Raw genomic sequence first — 13,624 nt, 5'->3', positions numbered from 1 at the left:
GTTTGGTTTTGTCTGCAAACAGTGTCCATCACGTCTCTGTTTGTGTATTATTTGCGTGTACGTTTCAAGTCTCGCATTAATGATTGAAATAAAGGAAGAAATAATAAAAAAAAAAAAGAAAAAAAAGAAAAGAAAAGAAAAAAAAAGACCGTCCAATATGATCCTGTCCTATATTGAATTGACAATGTTTTCAGACGTTGTGAGACTTGAAATGTTTTCATATTTTTGGTTTTTGTTGTTTCTCAATTCATTAAATACTTAATGACAAAAAGGAAGTCAGCGTCTGTTTCAGTCTGAATGTGTTTAACTTTCTATCTTCAGTTCTATCTCATGTGTGTTTGTGTGTGTGTGTTTGTGTGTGTGTCTATCTGTCTGTCTGTCTGTTTGTCTCTCTCTCTCTCTCTTATGGCTGTCGGTTGGTTGGTTAGTCTGTCTGTGTCTCATTCACTCACTCATTCACTTACACATACTCCCTCCACTAACCTCCATCTCCAACACACACGCACTTTGATGTTAATTATTTACTATGGTCATTAGAATGCAGAAGGTCTTTCAGCATATTTCACTCTTTACGTTTGTTATTTGTTGTAGTTTTAAGACGCATGTGGTCTGAGATACAACCTTTCCAGCTTTGAATAATACAAGAATTTCCACATGTTTCCAAAATATATGAACTTGTGGGCTTGAGTTAAAAGAAAACGTTCCATATACACCCGGGCAACTCTCTCTCTGTCTGTATCTCTCTGTCTCTCTTGCTGTCTGTCTGTCTGTCTCTCCCTCTCTCTCTCTCTCTGTCTCTGTCTGTATCCCTCCCTCCCTCTCTGTCTCTGTCTGTCTCTTCCTCCCCCTCTCTCTCTCCCTCTCTCTGTCTCTGTCTGTCTGTCTCTTTGCTGCTTCTCTTCTTCCTGTCGGAAGTTTCCCTTTCTTTTTTTTTTCTTTTTTTCTTATGCTGTTTTTTTTGTTTTTTTAGTTTTTTTTAGTTTTTTTAAAACTCAAATATCGAGGATTGGGTGGTAAAACAACAACAAACAAACCATTGCGGTTAATTTGCTCATCTCAATACCTTGGAAAATTACATTTTCGTTTCGTTTCATTTCGTTTCATATCTCTCTCTCTCCCCTTTCTGCCCAATGGAAATATATTTATGCCTGATTCCTGTCATTACCGCTCTCTCTCTCTCTCTCTTTCTCCTCCTCCTCCGTCCCCCCTCCTCTCTCTCTCTCTCTCGCTCTCTCTCACACACTCTCAAAAAACACACGTGCGCTCGCCTACATGCAGAGAGGTGGAGGAAAAGAGAGGAGACAGACAGACAGACAGGCAGACACACACACACACACAGACACACACACACACACACACACACACACACACAGAGGTGGGTGGGGCAGAAGCAACATCAAACAGACATATATTTCTCTTTACCCGCTCCCTGCTTTAATTGCTGTCATGATAACTGATGCCGTCTGCCAGTGTTCAATCAGCCGTTATCGACATGCCTTTATCAAAGCACTGGTTAATGCTCGCGCTCAGCTTGGGGTGTGTTCCGTGCGTGCGCGCGCGCGCGTGTACGAGTGTTTGTTCGTGGGGAGAGGGGGGGAGGGCGCGGGGGGAGCGGGGGGGTATGGGTGCGTGGGTTCGTGTGTTTGGGTTCGTGTGTGCGAATGTGGGGAAGGATGGATGTGAGTGTGGGTGTGCTTGGTGTGTGTGCGTGTTTGTGTGTGTCTGTCCGTGTGCCTTTGTGTGTGTGTGTGGGGGGCGGGGGGGGGGCGAGGGGGGGCAAGGGGGTATGTGTGTGTGTGTGTGTGTGTGTGTGTGTTTGTGTGTGTGTGTGTGTGTGTGTGTGTCCCCGTGTTGCGCGGTAAGCTCATTTGTTAGTGTGTGAGTGCATAATGGTGCCTCGAGGAGACAATCTCCTGTCTTATCTAATTCCTACCAAACTCTATGGTTATGCAAAATGCTTTCAACTTAGATAATTATCATAATCTCACAATACACACGCACACACACACCCACACACACCCACCCACCCACACACACACACACACACACACACACACACACACACACACTTTTTATGACCTACATTCGTCTTATAGCATAGTGCACAAAATCATGTCACTTTTGAAGATTGACTTCTATGCACGGGTTTGTATACAAATAATATACATGATCACCCAATATATATATATATATATATATATATATATATATATATACTTGACGCCGGTTTTTGAGGGTTTCCATGGCAGGGCATCAGTGTCTGCTGATACTGGACGCCGGTTTTTGAGGGTTTCCATGGCAGGACCGTCAGTGTCTGGTGATTCTTGACGCCGGTTTTTCGGAGCGAACGCGCGATCCATCCCACCCCCACCTTGTTTGTTTGTTTTGGGTTGTTTTTGTTGTTGTTTTTTCTGTCAATTTCCTTTCAGATCTCAGTTGTCTTCTTCCACTTCTTCTGATCCGTGCCTGCCCAGTGGATAATAATTATGGAGGATTCTTCTCAGACAGATGTTGCTGAAAGTCTGTGTTCTCTTTCTACTAGAGGGTATAGTCTTTTGTCGTCAGTCTCGGCACCATACAGCGGCCTCACTAACCAGGTCGGAAATGAAACAAAAAAAGCTGGATTTTACGTTTTGTTGCAGATAGCACTCTGGAGCTCCAGATGTTTTGTTGGGCTGTGTATAGAGGGGCGCAATAGCCGAGTGGTTAAAGCGTTGGACTGTCAATCTGAGGGTCTTGGGTTCGAATCACGGTGACGGCGCCTGGTGGGTAAAGGGTGGAGATTTTTACGATCTCCCAGGTCAACATATGTGCAGACCTGCTAGTGCCTGAACCCCCTTCGTGTGTATATGCAAGCAGAAGATCAAATACGCACGTTAAAGATCCTGTAATCCATGTCAGCGTTCGGTGGGTTATGGAAACAAGAACATACCCAGCATGCACACCCCCGAAAACGGAGTATGGCTGCCTACATGGCGGGGTAAAAACGGTCATACACGTAAAAGCCCACTCGTGTGCATACGAGTGAACGCAGAAGAAGAAGAAGAAGTATAGAGGATGCTCTGTGGCCTTGTCTGTCAGTCCTTGCTTTGACATCTACATCTTGAGTGTCGCCATGCTTAAGTTTTACCCCATGTGGCTAATATATATATATATATTAAAAAAACAACAACCCAAAACAGGAATCACACGCGACAATAAAGTCTTCGCTTCGTCTAAGTCTTTGTGTGTGTGTGTGTGTGTGTGTGTGTGTGTGTGTGTGTGTGTGTGTGTGTGTGTGTGTGTGCGTGGGTGTGTGTGTAATTTGTTTGTCACATTTTGGTGTGTGTCCGTAACATTGATGTAATGTGTTATGTAAACAAAAGTGCTTTGTAACTGAAGCACCTCGAGCAGATTTCTGGACAGTGTGCTAGATAGGTAGCCATTATCATTAGTAGTAGTAGTAGTGGTGGTAGTAATATTAGTATTATTATTCTATTCCTTATGACACAGGTACACTTGGTAATAATTATGGACATACTCTATTCTATTCTATTTTGTTCTGTTCTGGTCTGTTCCCTGCTGAAATCAACGTTAGGACCATAGAGCTGAGTTTTGGATTTTGGTTTCTCCATGATTGGCTATTTCGTGGTGTTTATTAAAAGTTGAAGCCGGCATTTTTTGGATCTGTATCAGTGGTTTTATGGAATTGAAATCGACATTTTAGTTGTATTTTCATGCTTGAGAAGCAACATCTGTAGTGTGTTTGTGCGTGCGTGCGTGCCAGTGAGTGCGCGTGTGCGTGCGTGAGCGTCTGCCTGTGTATGTGTGTGTGTGTGTGTTTGTGTGTGTGTGTGTGTGCGCGCGCGCGCGTGCGTCCGTGTACATTTCAGTGGCAATGAGACGTGCACAGTCTTATAAGTAGCTTTTCAAACCCTCAGTGTGTCGTGAATCAGAAAGCAATCATCTTGCCACACTAAGAGCAAGTAATGAAGAAGTCGCATGTGTTGAAAAATAAATAAATAGATAAATGAATGAATAAAAAAAACAACACCTAGAGCCTCGAGTCTCTTCCCTGGAGTATCCTTTTCTTTCTTTTAGGATCGGACGACCCGTGTCATGACTACAGGAATTTCGAAAAAAAAAAAAAAAAAAGGTGAAAAAGAAAGGAAAATATGAGACTGTTTTCTTACTCTCAAGCTGCACCCGCGCACAAAATTATTGAGCGGGCATGCTCAGAGACGGAAAGCTTACGGCGAATATCGATATTTTAATGCTATTAGGGGGTGAAAAGAGAGGTGGAATATTGATAATTAATGCTATTTTGAGAGAAAAGGTTTATTTTGGTTATATTTTGTAGTTAGTGTTATTGGTCTGACTTTTCGTCATATGCTTACTTCAGCCTGTTTGTGTCTCTGTCTGTCTGTTTGTCTGTCTGTCTGTGTTCTCTGTCTCTCTGTCTCTGTCTCTCTGTCTCTCTTTCTCTCTCTCCTGAAGATGTTCATTTTGTTCGCGTAATATTCGTGTAGTAAAATTCATTTCAAAGAAATATTATGAACGCCCTTGATTGTTTAAATTTTGTTTATTGGTGGCATCATCTGATGACGGTGTCATAATAAATCTCGCATTGTACTTATATAAAGCTTTTAATAAGTTAAGAGAAATAGTATTGTCCTAATTTCTATAGTTTAGTAGTGTAAGCAGTTGAATGCTTATTGCCAGTTACAGTAATGTCTACACGTCTTATTATCGTCTCTCATTCATATAGGGCTATGGCCTTAATGAATAAATCATCTGCATCTGCGTCTCTCTCTCTCTCTCTCTCTCTCCTTTATTTAGTATCACGTAGTGTGGACCCTGTTGAAGCAAAATGTGCGGACTTCCCATGACACTGAGAGTAAATCATACACCATCCTCACTCGGGTCTGAATGAACCGATGGAAAATACAGAGAGGGAGAGACAGAGATAGACAAAGACAACCACAAAGACAAAGACAGAGACAGAGAGAGCTAATGCAGCAAGTCGGAAAGGAGTGAGAATTTCAGAACTACAGTATTGCCAGCCTTTTATAATTATATAGCTCCTCTCGCCTCTCTTGAAAGAAGTGAGTTATAGGAAGAGGAGTGTAATATATGACTGAATGGATTCGGCATTTCCTGATTTACTTTCAACTGGGTTCCTGACCGTCCAGCCCGAGTAATCAATAATGATAATGATAATAGTAATGATAATAATGATGATGATAATAATAATGATAGTAAAAATGATGATGGTGATGATGATGATGATAATAATAATATTAATAATATAATAATAATAATAAAAACTTGCGGAGTGATCTATGATGATAATGATAGTAATAATAATAATTGCGGTTTGATTGATAATGATAATGATACTACTACTACTACTATAATAATAGAAAACTTGCGGATTGATCCATATAAACGCCACACATACCACATTTGCTTAAGAGATAATGATAAAATTAAATTAAAAAAAAGGGTGGTAGGCATTGGGGAGAGAGCGGGGCTGGGGATGGGGGGAGGGGGGGGGGGGGGGGGCGAGAGGAAAGAGACAGAGGTGGGGGGAAGGGGAGGAAAGAGGAGAGAGGTGACGTGAATTTTGGGTCGATTGTTCTGGAAATGCATCACATGATAAGTCGTAAGGCACCGTCCGAAAGTACGTGGATCGTCACCTTTAGTAAACCAATGGTTACCCATGTCTGTTTTATATGGTGCCAATGTTACGCGTCTGAGTTTAGCTCTCAGACTATTATCAAATTCATTACGGACCAAGTATTGTTCGTTCTAATGTCAAGTGCATATGCTTTAGTAACCTGACAATTAAGCATATAATTTTTTACTGTAACTTGATGAAGCCTTATGTACACGAAAGTGTGTCTTCACAAGTGACTGAGAACGTTGATGTTTTTTTTACTTTTTGCATTCATTATCAGTTGTTTCGCTTGTCAGTTTAACGACTTCTCTTTTACGAAGTCCTTTAAGTAATTTCCTGTAATTGTATTTAGATTTTTTTTTTCAAATTTCACCCACATTTCACCCTCATTTGCCCAGTTTCCCCCAACCCTCCATTCATTCACATCTCCCACCCCTTCTAACCGATAATACTCAAATGTATTCATAAATACTTTAACAAAATGTCTTCAATCACCGATATGTGTGACGGGACATTAAACAAAAATTCCTCCTCCTGTTACGCGTCCAAAATCCACATGACCAACGAAACAAACACACAAAGATTCTTCAAGAAGATTCCAAGAACTTTATTCCTTTTGCCTCCTTTCGGGGTGTGGAGGATACAATTACAATGTAGGTTATAGACGTTGAATCACTGCTGCAGTCCACCAGCGTCGAGAGAAATGTGCATAAACACAGAGAGAAATAAATGAAAGTGCTAAATAAATAAATAAATAAATAGATAAATAAATAGAAAAATTAATGAATATAAATCAAACTCCAGCATGTCAACATGTTTGAAAGAATGACAGTGACAGTCACCCGTGTCCAAATATGAACACCAGAACAACTTAGGATGCAGTGTTGTATGGGCGAAATTTTCATGATAGTGGGGAGTGTTTTTGCCCAAGTAACATCCTCACTTTTCTCGGGCTAAGAGCTGAGCTTTAGGACAGTCGGCATAGAGATGGTCCGTAAAAAACAACTGCTCCCGCCCCCCCCCCCCCCGCACCCCCCCTCCGACCCCCTCCGCCCCTACACACACCCCACCCCTGACCCCCAAGGTTGCAGTACTAACAGCCAGTGCAGTCGTGCCTCCCAGTCTGAAAGTCATTGTCCTTCACAAAAGACTCCGTTGTAAATGAATGCCTACTGCAGTGGATAAACCATTGGTCATATTGCTCTCACTTAGCTGTTGGCCATATGCCGTTTCTGATATATCAATATCTGACATATCAACATGCATGTTCCAGATATAAGGAGTTGCATACCCTTCCCAAGGTGAACAGAAACCATATTTTCCATCCACACTGCTCTATGAAAGGAATATGTCATCAGATTCTGAGTCTTTCTCTCCGCTACCTGCCTATGGCTTTCTCTGGCTCTCTGTCTCTTAAGTCTTTCTCTCTCCCTCTCTCCCACTGTTTCTCTCTGCCTCTCTCTGTCTATCTCTCTCTCTCTCTCTATTTCTCTCTCTTTGCGTGTCTGTGCGCTTATGAATATGAACTTCAATTACTTGTTATTTCCCCTAATCTTTCGTTATTCTTTCTTCTTTCGTCGCTTACGTATGAAAGCCGAATCACCCCCTTGACACTAGAGCTGTAAAACGCTATTTGCCAATGACAAATTTGTCATTGTCATTCTCTCTCTCTCTCTCTCTCTCTCTCTCTCTCTCTCTCTCTCTCTCTCCTTTTATCTGTGCCTAATGGAGTTATAGCTGTCAATGCCTGATATGAGTATTGATGACATGTTTACTTTCCATTATCGTGCATGGTCGACCGATTTTATGTGATACTTCGTTCAGCATAACACACAAGAACACATGCACACACACACACACACACACACACACACACACACACACACACACACACACACACACACACACACAGAGAGAGAGAGAGAGAGAGAGATTTATGTATATATGCACCCACACGCGCATCCACACGCGCGCGCACACAGGAACGTTAAATCAATAACTAACCAACACACACACACACACATGCACACACACACACACACACACACACACACACACACACACACACACACACACACACACACACACACACACACACACACACATACACACACACACACACACACACTCACCACTGTTCAGCTTTCATATAGCACACTTCTGTGAAACCGTGATGTATGTGATACAGGTATCGATCACACGTTGATTCTCTGTGTGTGTGTGTGTGTGTGTGTGTGTGTGTGTGTGTGTGTGTGTGTGTGTGTGTGTGTGTGTGTGTGTGTGTGTGTGCGCACGCGCGCGCGTGTGTGTGTGCGTGCGCGGTATGTGTGTATGTATATATGATGATGATGATGATGATGATGATGATGAAGTTGTCATTATGCTGCCACCATTAACTGAGAATCACTTAATCAAGCTTTCTTTATCGCCAGCTAGAGTCGCAACTTAAATCAGAAATCACTCACTTCAAACTGCTGATACATTATTATCAAACAGCCAGTACCTCAGGTGCCTGAGGTCAAGCTGTAACTTACCCCAGCTGATATGAGTCAAAGGCCCATTAATTAACAAACAATAAACGTATCAGTGGCAAGCGGCAGTATCACTTGTCTCTCACACTAGAGATCTTCTTCTTTTTCTTCTTCTTCGTTCGTGGGCTGCAACTTCCACGGTCACTCGCATGTACACGGGTGGTCTTTTACGTGTATGACCGTTTTTAAGCCCCCCCCACCCCCTCCCGCCATGTAGGCAAGCCATACTCCGTTTTGGGGGAGACTGAGACTGAGATTGAGATTATTTATTCACTTAAGGCCATAGCCCCATATGAATGAAGGGCGATAACACAATCTGCAGATGTCACCATAACCATCAATGAACATTCACCATTTTCACAAGTGATTAAAGAGATTATGATAATAACCGTTTCTCTTAACTTAAAAGCTCTATGTAAATACAATGCGAAATTACGTATGACGCCATTATCAGATGATGCCATGAATAAACATAATCAGTTCAAACGTACATGAGACGTTCATAATATTTCTTTGGAATAAATCTTACGCGAAAACCATGTAACACAGGACACATCAAAACAAAATGCACTTCATCTTCATTTGTCTGCTTGCACAAAGGACACAGCTTCTCTGTATGATCAACATTTTTATAACGGTATCTGTGCATATAGATTTCAGAGATGCCAAATCTAAATTTCGTTAATAAAAATCGTAGATGTCTTTCCATGTTAAACACAAGATGATTCTAAACAAAACGTGTAGAAGAATTAGACCCGTTTCGGGGGAGTACACGAGAGAGGCTTCAAAGTCACGAGCGGAGCCTGTGCCACCTGCGGCACGTGCAAGAGAAGGGGGTGGTAGAGGAGCAGCACGCGCCGCCTCGGAAGGAGGCCAGGAGGATGGAGCGGATGGCGGCGTTGGCCAGCCCATAAAACACAGGGTTGACGGCGGCCGTCAGCATGGACAGGGCGGACAGCACGGCAGTCACGTCCGTTACAGCCTGGGGGACTGAGGAGGAGGAGGAGGAGGAGGAGTGGGGGTTGCTCATGTAGGTGAGGCGCAGAGCCAGCACGGCGCAGGGGTAAGGGAGCCAGAGGAGGAGGAAGGTGAGGAAGAGGACCACAAGGCGCTTGGCCACCCTCCCTTCCACCCTCCGCCGGCCCAGCACGCGGTTCTTGGGCGTGAACATGCACACGTCCCCTTGAAGATGGCTGGAGGAGCCCACCACGGGCTGCACGTGCGCCGTGCCGTCCGCCTCCACCACCCTCACCTTCTTCACGCCGTCGCCACCACCACCCCTCGTCTCCTTCCGCTGCGGTCCTCCTGCCGACGGGGATGAGTGTGTGGACAGTGTCGTCATCATCGTCGTCGTTGTCGTTGTTGTCGTCGTCTTCGTCGTCACAGGTACCGAAAGGTCTGACTTTTCTCCGTGTTGTCGTGGAGGAGGAGCAGGCGGTGGATTCTCGCTTCTTGTGGGTTCTGTCTCTGGTGGTGATGACAAAAACTGAGGAGGAGTTTCAACACTGGTGAGTATGGTGGGTGTATTGCTTCCCCTCCTGGCCTGGACAGCAGCAGAGCCGCTGGAGTCCCTTGGTGCCGTAGGGGGAGTTCGTGTTGTACGTGCTTCAGCAGGTGTCACTGTGGTGGTGGTGGTGGTGGTGGTGGCGCTAATGACGTGCCCTTGTCTGTATAAAGAGGTCATGGACGGTGCTGGGAACTGAATGCCGGTCGTCCGTAGATATTTGTCGGCTCTCTTCTTCCCCACGCCAAGAGGCGACGACGACTGTTGTTCTGGCGATGTGATCGCCAGGCTCTGACCAGGTGTCAAACTTTTATTACCGTCCTTCTCTCCCGTGACGTCCTCTTCGTCGTTGGCTTCACTTTCATGGACGGGTATCATTGTTTTGTCGTTTTCTGAATGATCAGTGGCAGTACTGCTGAATGGTTGACACAACCTCTGGCCGTTCTGTTTGCCTGGTGACACTACGCTGCGTTCACTGGATGCTGCGGGAGGGTGACTGAATGTACCGTCCAGCCCGAGACGACATTCACTCGACTGACTGATGTCTTCAACTTCAACGCAGTCTGTTTTTGTTGTCGTCGTCGTTGTCGTCTCCGTGTGCTGCTCAGTGGTAGGGGTAAGGGAGTTCTCTGCTTCTGCAGACTGGGTCAATCGATGATCCATACGTTGACCGTTATCGTTATGATGAATCTTGTTGTCGTTCACTGCTGTGCTGCTGAGCTCTGCGGTGTGTGCCACGGACTGTAAGTCTGCCGAAGGGCGCTCCTTTCCAGGGGATGGACAGTGTGTCAGACTGCTGCCCACAGCTGCCTCAGGAGTGTCCTGCCTCAAAGGACCTCCACTACGGCTGTGCTCTCTGTCGCTGTAAGGAGATGATGAAGCCAGCATCTTCGTCGACTGCAATGCCTTGGAGTCAGAGAGGTCTTCGTGCTTCGTTGACGTTAAAAGATATGCATGTGTGGATGACGAATTTTTCGACGATTCTGCGTTCAGATTGGCAGCATACTTCGAGTCTCCTTGAGCTGGCACGGCGGTGGGAAAAGTACCAGCGGCAGGGAGGGCGTGTGTGGCCAGCGTTTGTGGACTAGCGTCACGTGCACTGCAGCTGGGGTCGTCCTTCGCTGCCTGACACTGAACGACCCTCACTGACGACACAGACTGACCTGCCATGGGAGGAGGAGGAGGAGGAGGAGGAGTAGCGGAAGGCCTGGAACCGGAAGAAGCAGTGACTTTATTGGTAGAAGCAGTGACGTTATTGGTAGCAGCAGTGACGTCAGTGGTAGCATCGGCAGTGACGTTAGAGGTGCCGGCGGCACTGACGTTGGTCACGGAGGAGGGCTTGGCCTCCTTGACCCGAACAACAGGGTCTGGCTGAACCTTGACCTGCAGCACAGAACCGTCACCACCAACGCCGACGATGACAGGCACAGGCACGGGCGCGACGGGAAGGGGCAAGGGCGCCACCTTGTTCTTGCCGCCACCGCCGCCACCGCCGCCGGCCGCCGCCGCCGCCGCCGCCGCCTTGTTCTTGTTGTTGTTGCTGCTGTTGTGGGCGTGCCCCAGCATCCTGTCCCGCTGCGAGGAGAGCACGCGGAACATGAGCGCGTAGCACGCGACGGTCAAGGTCACGGTCGCCAGCGACAGCGGTAGGACGAAGTAGCTCTCAATCCAACCCCATAACCGATAGTCTATCTCCACCTCCTCCTCCTCCTCACCGCCACCGCCACCACCACCACTCTCCCCACCGCCAACATCGGCCCCCTCCACCTTCACGCAGAACTCGAACATGACCGTGTCGGCGAGGAACACCGTCAGTAGAGCGGCGTAGAGGAGCATGACTGTCCACAGCAGAGCTAAGGTGACGGAAGCTCTGCGGGTGGCAGCTGCAGGGTCTCTCTGGAAGGGGTTAGCCACGGCCTGGTACCTCTCGAAGCTGATGGCGGCCAGGAGCAGCAGCCTGCCGGCGTCCACCCACCCTCTGAAGAAGACCTGTGTGGAGAGAGAGAGAGAGAGAGAGAGAGAGAGAGAGAGAGAGAGAGAGAGAGAGAGAGAGAGAGAGAGAGAGCATTGGGTTTTTATGATGATGATTAGTGTTGTAGAGTTTTGTTGGTGGGTCTGTGTTGGATGTGATACACCCACCCTCTGAAGAGAGCCCTGTCCGGAGATAATTTTTGGGTTTATGATAATACCAATACAGAGTTCGTGAGAGTCTGGGTTCGAAATCCCGCTCTGGCCCCTTCTCCCAAGTTTGACTGGAAAATCAAACTTAGCGTCCAGTCATTCGGATGAGACGATAAACCGGGGTCCCGTGTGCAGCAAACACTGAGCGCACTGGAAAAAAGAACCCATGGCAACGAGAATGTTGTCCTGAGGTAAACATCTGTAGAAGAAATCCACCCTTATAGGTACACACACACACACACACACACACACACACACACACACACACAATATATATATATATATATATATATATATATATATATATATCTATATATATATACATGCATGCACTCAAGGCCTAAGCACGTCGGGTTATTGGTCAGGCATCTGCATAAATCAAGTTAAGATTTTATTTCATAACAGATTATGTGTATTGTTATGCTGCTGACGAGCGCAATAGCCGAGTGGTTAAAGCGTTGGACTTTCAATGTGAGGATCCCGGGTTCGAATATCGGTAACGGGCCCTGGTGGGTAAAGGGTGGAGATTTTTCCGATCTCCCAGATCAACATATGTGCAGACCTGCTTGTGCCTGAACCCCCTTCGTGTGTATACACAAGCAGAAGGTGAAATACGCACGTTAAAGATCATGTAATTCATGTCAGCGCTCGGTGGGTTACGGAAACAAGAACATACCCAGCATGCACACCCTCGAAAACGGAGTATGGCTGCCTACATGGCGGGGTAAGAACGGTCATACACGTAAAACCCACTCATGTACATACGAGTGAACGTGGGAGTTGAGTTGCAGCCCACGAACGAAGGAGAAGAAGATACGATACGATATATTACATTATAATGCTGGTCAGGTATCTGCATAACACTTGTGGTGCAACGTACATGGATTTGTTCGAACACAGTGACCACCTCCTTGAGCAAACTGAAACTGACCTCAGCCCGGCACAGAGCCTCCCCAGCCTGATCCAGGCTCCCCAGCGGCGCCAGGTGGAAGAGGAGCCTCAGGGGCACCAGCAGGCTGCAGGCCATCAGGTCCAGCACCGCCAGGCTGGCGACGTAGGCGTTGACGGCGGTCCGGAGGGCCCTGTGGGTCACGATGACCTGCAGCATCCCGGCGTTGCCCGCCACGCCCACCACCAGCGGCAGCACGTACAGGGACAGCGAGGCAATAAGGGCCGCGCGGGACGGGGTGGTGATGGTGATGGCGGTGATGTTGTCATCGCTGGGTGACGTCATTTCCGTGGGTTGGGGGGTTTAGGGGATGGGGGGTGGGGTGATGTTGGGATTGTTGTTGTTGTTGTTGTGATTCTTCTTCTTCTTCTTTTTCTTGTTGCTGCTGTTGTTGTTGTTTGTTGTTTGTTGTAGTTGTTGTTCTCCTTCTCCCTCTTCTTCTTGTTCGTCAGATGGACACCTCTGTCTCCTAGAGATGAAGGCAGCTGTACTCTGCAGGTCCTCCACACAGCCAGCAGAGAGCTTCCCCGTGTCACTGGAGTTGGGTCGGGCCAGTACCTCTTCCTGAGCACCTCGTGGATGATGGGGGCAGGACAGCAGGCAGGTTGATCTGTTGTCTGGCTGTCAGCCCCACAGGTTGCTGGAGGGAAGGGGGAGGGGCGGGGGTGTGGGTGTGGGTGTGGGGGTGGGGGTCAGTACGTTGTGCACGAGCAGCTACACACACACACACACACACACACACACACACACACACCTTGTCCGCAGTGCCACCGACACTTCAGAGCCCGGACTGGACTTAT

The sequence above is a fragment of the Babylonia areolata genome, chromosome 25 (genome assembly GCF_041734735.1).
Source record: "Babylonia areolata isolate BAREFJ2019XMU chromosome 25, ASM4173473v1, whole genome shotgun sequence".
Lineage (NCBI taxonomy): Eukaryota > Metazoa > Mollusca > Gastropoda > Neogastropoda > Buccinidae > Babylonia > Babylonia areolata.
The sequence above is the reverse complement of the archived record's forward strand: the minus strand, read 5'-3'. Positions refer to the sequence as shown.